The sequence below is a fragment of the Eleutherodactylus coqui genome, chromosome 12, assembly GCF_035609145.1.
Source record: "Eleutherodactylus coqui strain aEleCoq1 chromosome 12, aEleCoq1.hap1, whole genome shotgun sequence".
NCBI classification, from domain to species: Eukaryota; Metazoa; Chordata; class Amphibia; order Anura; family Eleutherodactylidae; genus Eleutherodactylus; species Eleutherodactylus coqui.
This window is the reverse complement of record NC_089848.1, coordinates 53441337-53449343: the sequence shown is the minus strand read 5'-3', so window position 1 is coordinate 53449343 and position 8007 is coordinate 53441337.

The following is an 8007-nucleotide window of genomic DNA, read 5'->3' as shown; positions in this document are numbered from 1 at the left end:
TTTGTTAATATAAAGCAAAAAGAAAATCAAACAGGGAAACAGTACATACACACAGTGTGTGTGTGTCAATGGCCTCAGATGTCATTCAAAGTTGCTAGTCCGGCCACTGCAAATTATTTCAAGGCCTTACGCCACTAGCACGGGTTTTCTGAAAACTACAACGTTATCTGACAAGTTGCATAAAAATACAGTAAAATGTAAACTAAAAAATAGATAAAAAATGAAAAAATAAAAATAAAATACAAATAAAGCAAAGGGGATTTGTCATTGGGGGTGGAACTGCTGCTACTCTTCTTCACCGGCTTATGGTATGTTTTCTCCTCCTGCTTTCCCCCAAATGAAAAATATGTAAATATGGAAATACAGAGCTACTGCTGCCATGTTTCCACAATCAGCCCACTTTGCCCTCAAGGTGCTGTTGCTGCTTGTGGTGGTCATGGAATTGCTGCTGCTCTCAGTCTCCTGCTTCCACCATGTATCCTCCTCTTTCTCCTAAGATGAAAATTTTCTAAAGCACAAGAAACAGCTGTAGTTCTACAGCTTTTCATTAGAGAAAGCCCAAACTTAGCAGTTCTGTTCACTTGCTAGAATTTGTCTTTTTGCCAGCTTTATAAAACTGCATTTGAAATAAGCAGTACACCTGCTGTCTGTTTTAGCAAGATTTTTGGTAGCTCTACAGCTGTTCCTTGGAGTAGGCCAATGCTTGAGTGTTGTTGATTTCTTATTGTAAAATGTATTACATTGTTTTAAAACAGTAGTAATACCCAATAGCATACAAACAATTCCTCCTTAAGGCGGGGTGGAAAAAATGCAAGCCACAGAATGGGAGCCTGAGCCTAGGGACTCAACATATAGTTCAAATAATAATATAAAGAAGGTTTTAAGTAAAAAAAAAATATAACTTTTATTACTTCACAGTCTTCTTACAATGGTAGGCTATGTTTCGGCCTAAAGGAGGCCTTTTTCAAGCTACCAAACACATACACATACACTGTTTAAATAACAAAACATAAGACACAATACACAAATCACTGATCAGTTACCACCCACAATGCTTAATACATAATTATAAACAGGTGTACACATAAATCACATACCACATTAAACACATCCTGGAGCGATATGCAGCGCCTCCTCTGTATCGTCATGGCGTCTGGAGAGTGGAAGAGCACATCCGCAAGAACAACAAAGTCTGGTGATACTCTCATAGTTATTTAAACAGTGTATGTGTATGCGTTTGGTAGCTTGAAAAAGGCCTCCTTAAGGCTGAAACATAGCTTACCATTGTAAGAAGACTATGGAGTAATAAAGGTTATATTTTTTTACTTAAAAACCTTTCTTATGCTGCCACTTCTTTATATGATTGTTTTTAAAACAAGCAGCACACCTGCTGTCTTTTTCGGAAAAATTTTTGATCTAGAAGGTCCCTGTGTGCCTCCTTTTGTTTTCAGTGACATCCTTGTGCTACGAGTGACCCTCAGGCCTTAGTCAGACGGGCGTTTTTTTGCGCGATTTGCGGATCGCATGACGGATGCGCATCCGCAAATCGCGTGACCGATGCCCGAAAATCGCCCGAAAATCCGCTCCTAGCCGCGTTTCATTAGAAACGGGCTGGAGCTGTCCAGCGCATTGCATTCAATGGAGCCGGCAATACAGCCGACTCCATTGAAAGCAATGCGCTGCGGGCGAGTGTGGGATGAATTCTCGGGAAGGGCTTAAATATATAAGCCCTTCCCTGCAATTCATACAGAAAAGTGTAAAAATAAAAAATATATATATACTCACCTGCTCCCGGCAGCCGGAGTTCCGCGCAGCCGGCCTGCAGTGGGTGTGAAGGGGGTGTGAGTCAGACCTGCCCCCTGATTGGCTCAGCGATGTTTGCCAATGGGCAAACATCGTTCTTCTCTGCCACAGCTGTTACAGCTGTGGCAGAGAAGAATGATTTGTCTTCTATATGTTCTCAATGGGGTCGGCGCTGCTGCCGCCGGCCCCATTGAGCGCATATAGTGAAGAGAACAGGAATCGCAGATCGCAGATAGGTGCGATCTGCGATTTCTGTTCTATAATTTATCGGACGAGCGCATAAAAAGCGCTCATGTGTCCGATACCATTGCAAAGCAATGGTTTTAAAAAATCGCCGGACGCATGCGCATGCGCAAATCGCGCAAAAAAACGCCCGTCTGACTAAGGCCTCACACTGTACACTATTTTTACCAATTTCTTTGGAAGAGCACAGTGTTTCCCAGATCTCTGGCTATATCTCCATGCAAATTGTGGGTCTTTGGCTGCATTGGGGACCTTCTGCATTGCAAGTTGGTGAACCCGATTTTTACTCCCATTGAATTTAACTGGAGTCGGAATCGACCATCCTGATTCACAATTATTTTTGTGAAATTGGTCTGATATCGACACAAACCGATTATTCCACTAACCATTCACCACTAGCCCTGATCAATATTACTGTATACTTAGATACAATTAACTTAAGAAAAGATCAAGCAAGGAGGTGGCCTATGGGTATAGCATACGTGTCTAAAGAGAGATCCCATAATATTGAATACTATTATTTTATTTATCTCTGATTTAGATACTATATAGATTCATTTTAAAATAAGTAAACAAATAAATTAATTACTGAACCATGCAAAAGCTGTACGTGGCCTCCTATGGTAGAGTGTTGCTCTCCTGAAGTATATTTCCCTTTTATTACAACTACAGGATCTGATCATAGTAACATAGAATAAAAGACTAAAAAAGGACCTGTGTCAGTCTAGCTCAGTTAATCCCCCCAAATGTTGATCCAGAGGAAGGAAAAAACAGCCCATGAGGAAGATGCTAATTCTCCTCATTTTAGGGGGAAAATTCCTTCCATATTCCAAACTAGCAATCAAAATAATACATGGATTAACAACCCTTCAGGAGTAATCAGTGTCTTTAAACATGTAATATTAGTACATTAGTCCAAGGCACTATTGAACTCTTTCAGTAAGTTCTCCATTGCCACCTCTCCGGGCAGAGAGTTCCATAGTCTCACTTCTCTTACAGTAAAAAATACCCTTCTATGCTGGTGTAGAAAACGTTTTTCTTCTAAACATAGGACATACCACATTATTACGGTCACAGTCCTTCCTATTAATAGATCATGGGAGAGATCTCTGTATTGTCCCGTGATACATTTATACATAGTCATTAGGTGGCCCCCAAGCTGTATTTTTTCTAAACTAAATAACCCCAATTTTGATAACTTCTCTGGGCATTGTAGTCCACCCTATCCATTTATTAATTTAGTTATCCGTCTTTGAACCCACTCAAGCTCAGATATATCCTTCTTGAGTACCGGTGCCCAAAACTGCACACAATATTCTATATGTTGTCTGACCAGTGATTTTCAAAGAGGAAGAACAACGTTCTCAACATGTGCCCCTAGACCTCTTTAGATGCACTCTGTGATCCTATTTCTTTGGTAACAGTTGTTTGACACTGGTTGCTCCAGTTAAGTTTACAGTTAACCAAAATTCCCAAGTTCTTTTCTATGTCAGTTTTACCAAGTGTTTTCCTATTTAGTATGTAATAGTGACATGCATTTCCCTGCCCATGTGTATAACCTTACATTTATTACTGTTAAATCTCATTTGCCATTTTTCTGCCCAATCCTCCAGCTTATCCAGATCCATTTGCAACCATATGCTGTCCTCTATTGTGTGAATTACTTTACATAGTTTTGGGTCATCTGCAAGTATTGCTATTTTGCTGTACAATCCCTTCACAATGAGATTAATAATTAAATATTAAAAAGAATAGGACCAAGAACTGACTCCTATGGTACCCACTAGTGATGGTGACCCCATCAGAGGGTGCACCATGAATAACCACCCTCTGCTTTCTATCCCTGAGCCAGTTACTTAGCCACCTAAACACATTCTCGCCAAGACCAAGCATTTTCATTTTATATACCAACCTTTTATTTGGCACAGTATCAAACGCTTTGGAAAAATCATGATACATGAGATCCAATGAATCTCCCTGGTTCTTTTTGCAACTTACCTCCTCATAGAAGCTGATCTGATTAGTTTGATATTATACAGCTATTTTCTTTGAGGTTCATCATGGTATCACATCTTAGAAACCTTTCAAATATTTTACCAATAATAGAAGTTAGACTTACAGGTCTAAAGTTCCCAGGTTCGTTTTTTGACTCCTATTTGAATATTGACTCCATATTGGCTATTCCACAATTCAGTGGAATAGTCTTCATTACTATAGAGTCCTTAAATGTAAGAAACAATGGCATGTCTATCACATTACCTAATTCCCTTAGAACCTGTGGGAGTATACTATTGGGACCAAGTGATTTGTCTAGTATAATCTTTTTAAGACTCTACACTTCTAACTGGGTTAGACTCGTGACATTTAATAGAGAGTTTACTTTATCACTCTGCATTTCATCTTATATTTCATTTTGCTAAGTGAATACACTGGTGAAAAAACTATTTGAGAGATTTTATTTCTACTAGTCACCCTCTATTTTCCTCATATTTTAAAAGACCAACAGTTTTAATTTAATCTTTTTGCTATTTATTAGGCCTCAGTCACATGGGGCGCATCGGCACCCGTACATCAGCGCCGATGCGCCCGTGTGACTGCAGGAAGGAGACGGACGTACCTGCAGACGGCCGTCTCTCTGCAGCGCTGGAGGAAAGAACACATGACCGGCAATGAAGCCGGTCACATGTTCTTTCCTCCAGCGCTGCAGAGAGACGGCCGTCTGCAGGTACGTCCGTCTGCTGGTGTCAGTCACACGGGCGCATCGGCGCCGGTGTACGGGTGCTGATGCGCCCGTGTGACTGAGGCCTTACACTGACAAAAAAACTATTTAACAAATCTGCTTTCTAATTAGCCTCTAAAATTTTTCTCTCATTACTTTTAAGAGGGCCAAAATGTCTTATTTTAATTGTTTTACTTTTTATGTAGTTGAAAAACAGTTTAGAGTTAATTTTACTCTCTTTGGCAATGAGTCTCCCTGGCTCCTGCTTTACTGCTTTTATTTGCTTTTTACACAATTTATTATTATTATTATTATTATTTTTATCTTTTTAATGCTTCTTCACTGCCTTCTTGTTTTAGTAGTTTAAATACTTTATTTTTGTTACTTATTGCCCCCTCTACATCTTTATTGAGCCATATTGGTTTTCTCCTTCTTCTAACCCTTTTATTCATGTGAGGTATGAACTGCTCACAATGAGTATTTTAGATACTTAACTTTTTTTTGCATTTATTGTTTGTACTCTTATTTCTTAAGACAGTCAATAAGGTTAAGGGCATCTCTGAGTTTATTAAACTATAACTTACTAAATTTTATTATTGTAGTATTTCAATGACAAAACTCGTTATTTAAGGACACATTGAAATTTATATACCTATGGTCACTATTTCTCTGGTGCCCCCTACTTGCATTGCTATTATTCTGTCAGGTCTGTTGCTTAATTTTAAGTTCAACTCCAATATGACCACTCCTCTAATTGGATCCTGCACAAGTTGGGAAAGGTAATTATTAGAGAAGAGCGAGCACCAAAATGCTCGGGTGCTCGTTACTCGGGACGAAATTATCACGATGCTCGAGGGTTCGTTTCGAGTAACGAACCCCATTGAAGTCAATGGGCGACCCGAGCTTTTTTGTATATCGCCGATGCTCGCTAAGGTTTTCATTTGTGAAAATCTGGGCAATTCAAGAAAGTGATGGGAACGACACAGCAACGGATAGGGCAGGCGAGGGGCTACATGTTGGGCTGCATCTCAAGTTCCCAGGTCCCACTATTAAGCCACAATAGCGGCAAGAGTGCCCCCCCCCGACAACTTTTACTTCTGAAAAACCCTCATTAGCAATGCATACCTTAGCTAAGCACCACACTACCTCCAACAAAGCACAATCACTGCCTGCATGACACTCCGCTGCCACTTCTCCTGGGTTACATGCTTATAGCCGGTTCCACTGAAAGCAATGGGCTGCCGGCGTGCGCGGGATGAATTGTCGGGAAGGGCTTAAATATAGAAGCCCTTCCCTGCAATTCATCCAGAAATGTGTAAAAATAAAAAAAATATATATGCTTACCTTGTCCCGGCAGATGGAGTTCAGCACGGCCTACAGTGGGTGTGAAGGGGGTGTGAGTCAGACCTGCCCCCTGATTGGCTCAGCCTGAGCAATTTATCAGGCTTTAGGTAACCCCACCCTTACTTAATCACCTGTACAGGGCACTGGAGATTGAGCACCTTACCAGACTATGTGTTGTTGTTTTTTAATGTAACAATATATGTGTTTTTAAATATAGCAATGTAATCCCCCAATATACCCCTCAGCACAATGCATTAAACTCTAGGAAAACAAATATAGCTACAATGTTATAAGGCTACTGTTACTTGATATAAAACACAAATAAATAAGTAATTAAATTAAAGTAAGCAGAGAGCTCACACAATTTTAAGTCACACATATTTAAAACAACCACACCTAACATCAAGCACATGCTGCCTCGCTCCAATATTCACTCTGTTGTTTGGTTTAAATAGCTATCAGCAGCAGTAGCTCCTCAAATAAATCCTCTGTTTGGAAATCCTCATTGTTTACTATATTTTATTCATAGTCTCAACACGCTCGACACAGATCCAGATGCTTGAGAAAGCACTTGAAGTACAGAAATAATTTTCAGTTTGACCATTCATTTGAGTTAAGGGGCTAAATAACCTGGTAAAACAGAGACCCTGTAAAGTCCATATTACAGGGTCTTAGGCATTCCAGTTGCCACTGCATAATGCTTTATTAGAGTTTTTATGCACCTGTAAAGGCAATGCAAGAAGGGAGGCAGTTTTTGTATTCCTCATTAATGTGACTTTGTATGCATTTGTATATCTGGGTAAAGTGAATGACCTGTAGTAGTTTGGGTGCTATACTATGGAACTGTAAAGCACTGATCTATTACTTTATTATAACATGTGTCAGACCTGCAGTGGCCAAATCCATACCATTTGGTGTATTTTTTCCCAGTGGATTTGCCATAGATTTCACCTCTCATTTGAAGATTAAAATCTGCAGTGTAAATTAAGATGCTGCATTATTAAAATCTGCAGCGCCGATCAATGTATAATTTTTTTCCTACAGAATGAGGACAATATTTCCTGAAATTCCATGCATATTGCTTGCACTGTAAAATGCTGCACGTTTTCCTCAGCCAATTCACTATGGAAAATTTTCAGCATTTCCACAACATGTGAACATTGCTTACATAAACTTTGAGAACATTGCTATTATAAATTATGTTTGTGTGACTTGATACTTTACAACCAGCTCAGCCCAAATCATTTATTACTAATGATAATTCAACTTTTCAAAAATCAGTTCAGACATTCATTTTACTTTTGCAATAAGTTTAGTTCTGTCCAAATAAGTTTGAACCGAACCAGAAGTTCACCAAAACTCCTAAAACTAGTGTACAACAGTCTGAAAGTGTTATGCAGGGCTTTTAGGACTCTTAGACAATGTTATACATTAGTGTTCAGCGCTATTATTTCAGGTAGAGCTTTACTTAAATCTTGGTTCAGGTTCATGCCAAACTGAACTTTCTACAAAGTTCTACCCAAAATAGGGTTCTACTGGTTCGGTTCGCTCAACACTACTGTTGCTCATCTTGATGAGCTAGGCAATGAAATCCCCCTGATTTTAGAAATGTTCAAACTAATTTTGGGGGAAAATTATATGGAAATCAAATTTCCCATAATGCCTGCTGAAGAGGTCAGCATACAGCTAATCAGCTCCCAGGGTGTCTTGATGATATCATCAAATGTGTCCTCCATCTTGCATATTTGCAGCAGTTTCATTGGATGCCCACATCATGTGAGTTTATCAAGAAAGGAAAGATGAAAAGGTCGCATTCCTTGGTATTCAAAATTAAAAGTAGGACTTTATTTTATATCCAAACTAGCAGGTGCCAAACACAAAAAGTAGGCAGCAGCTCT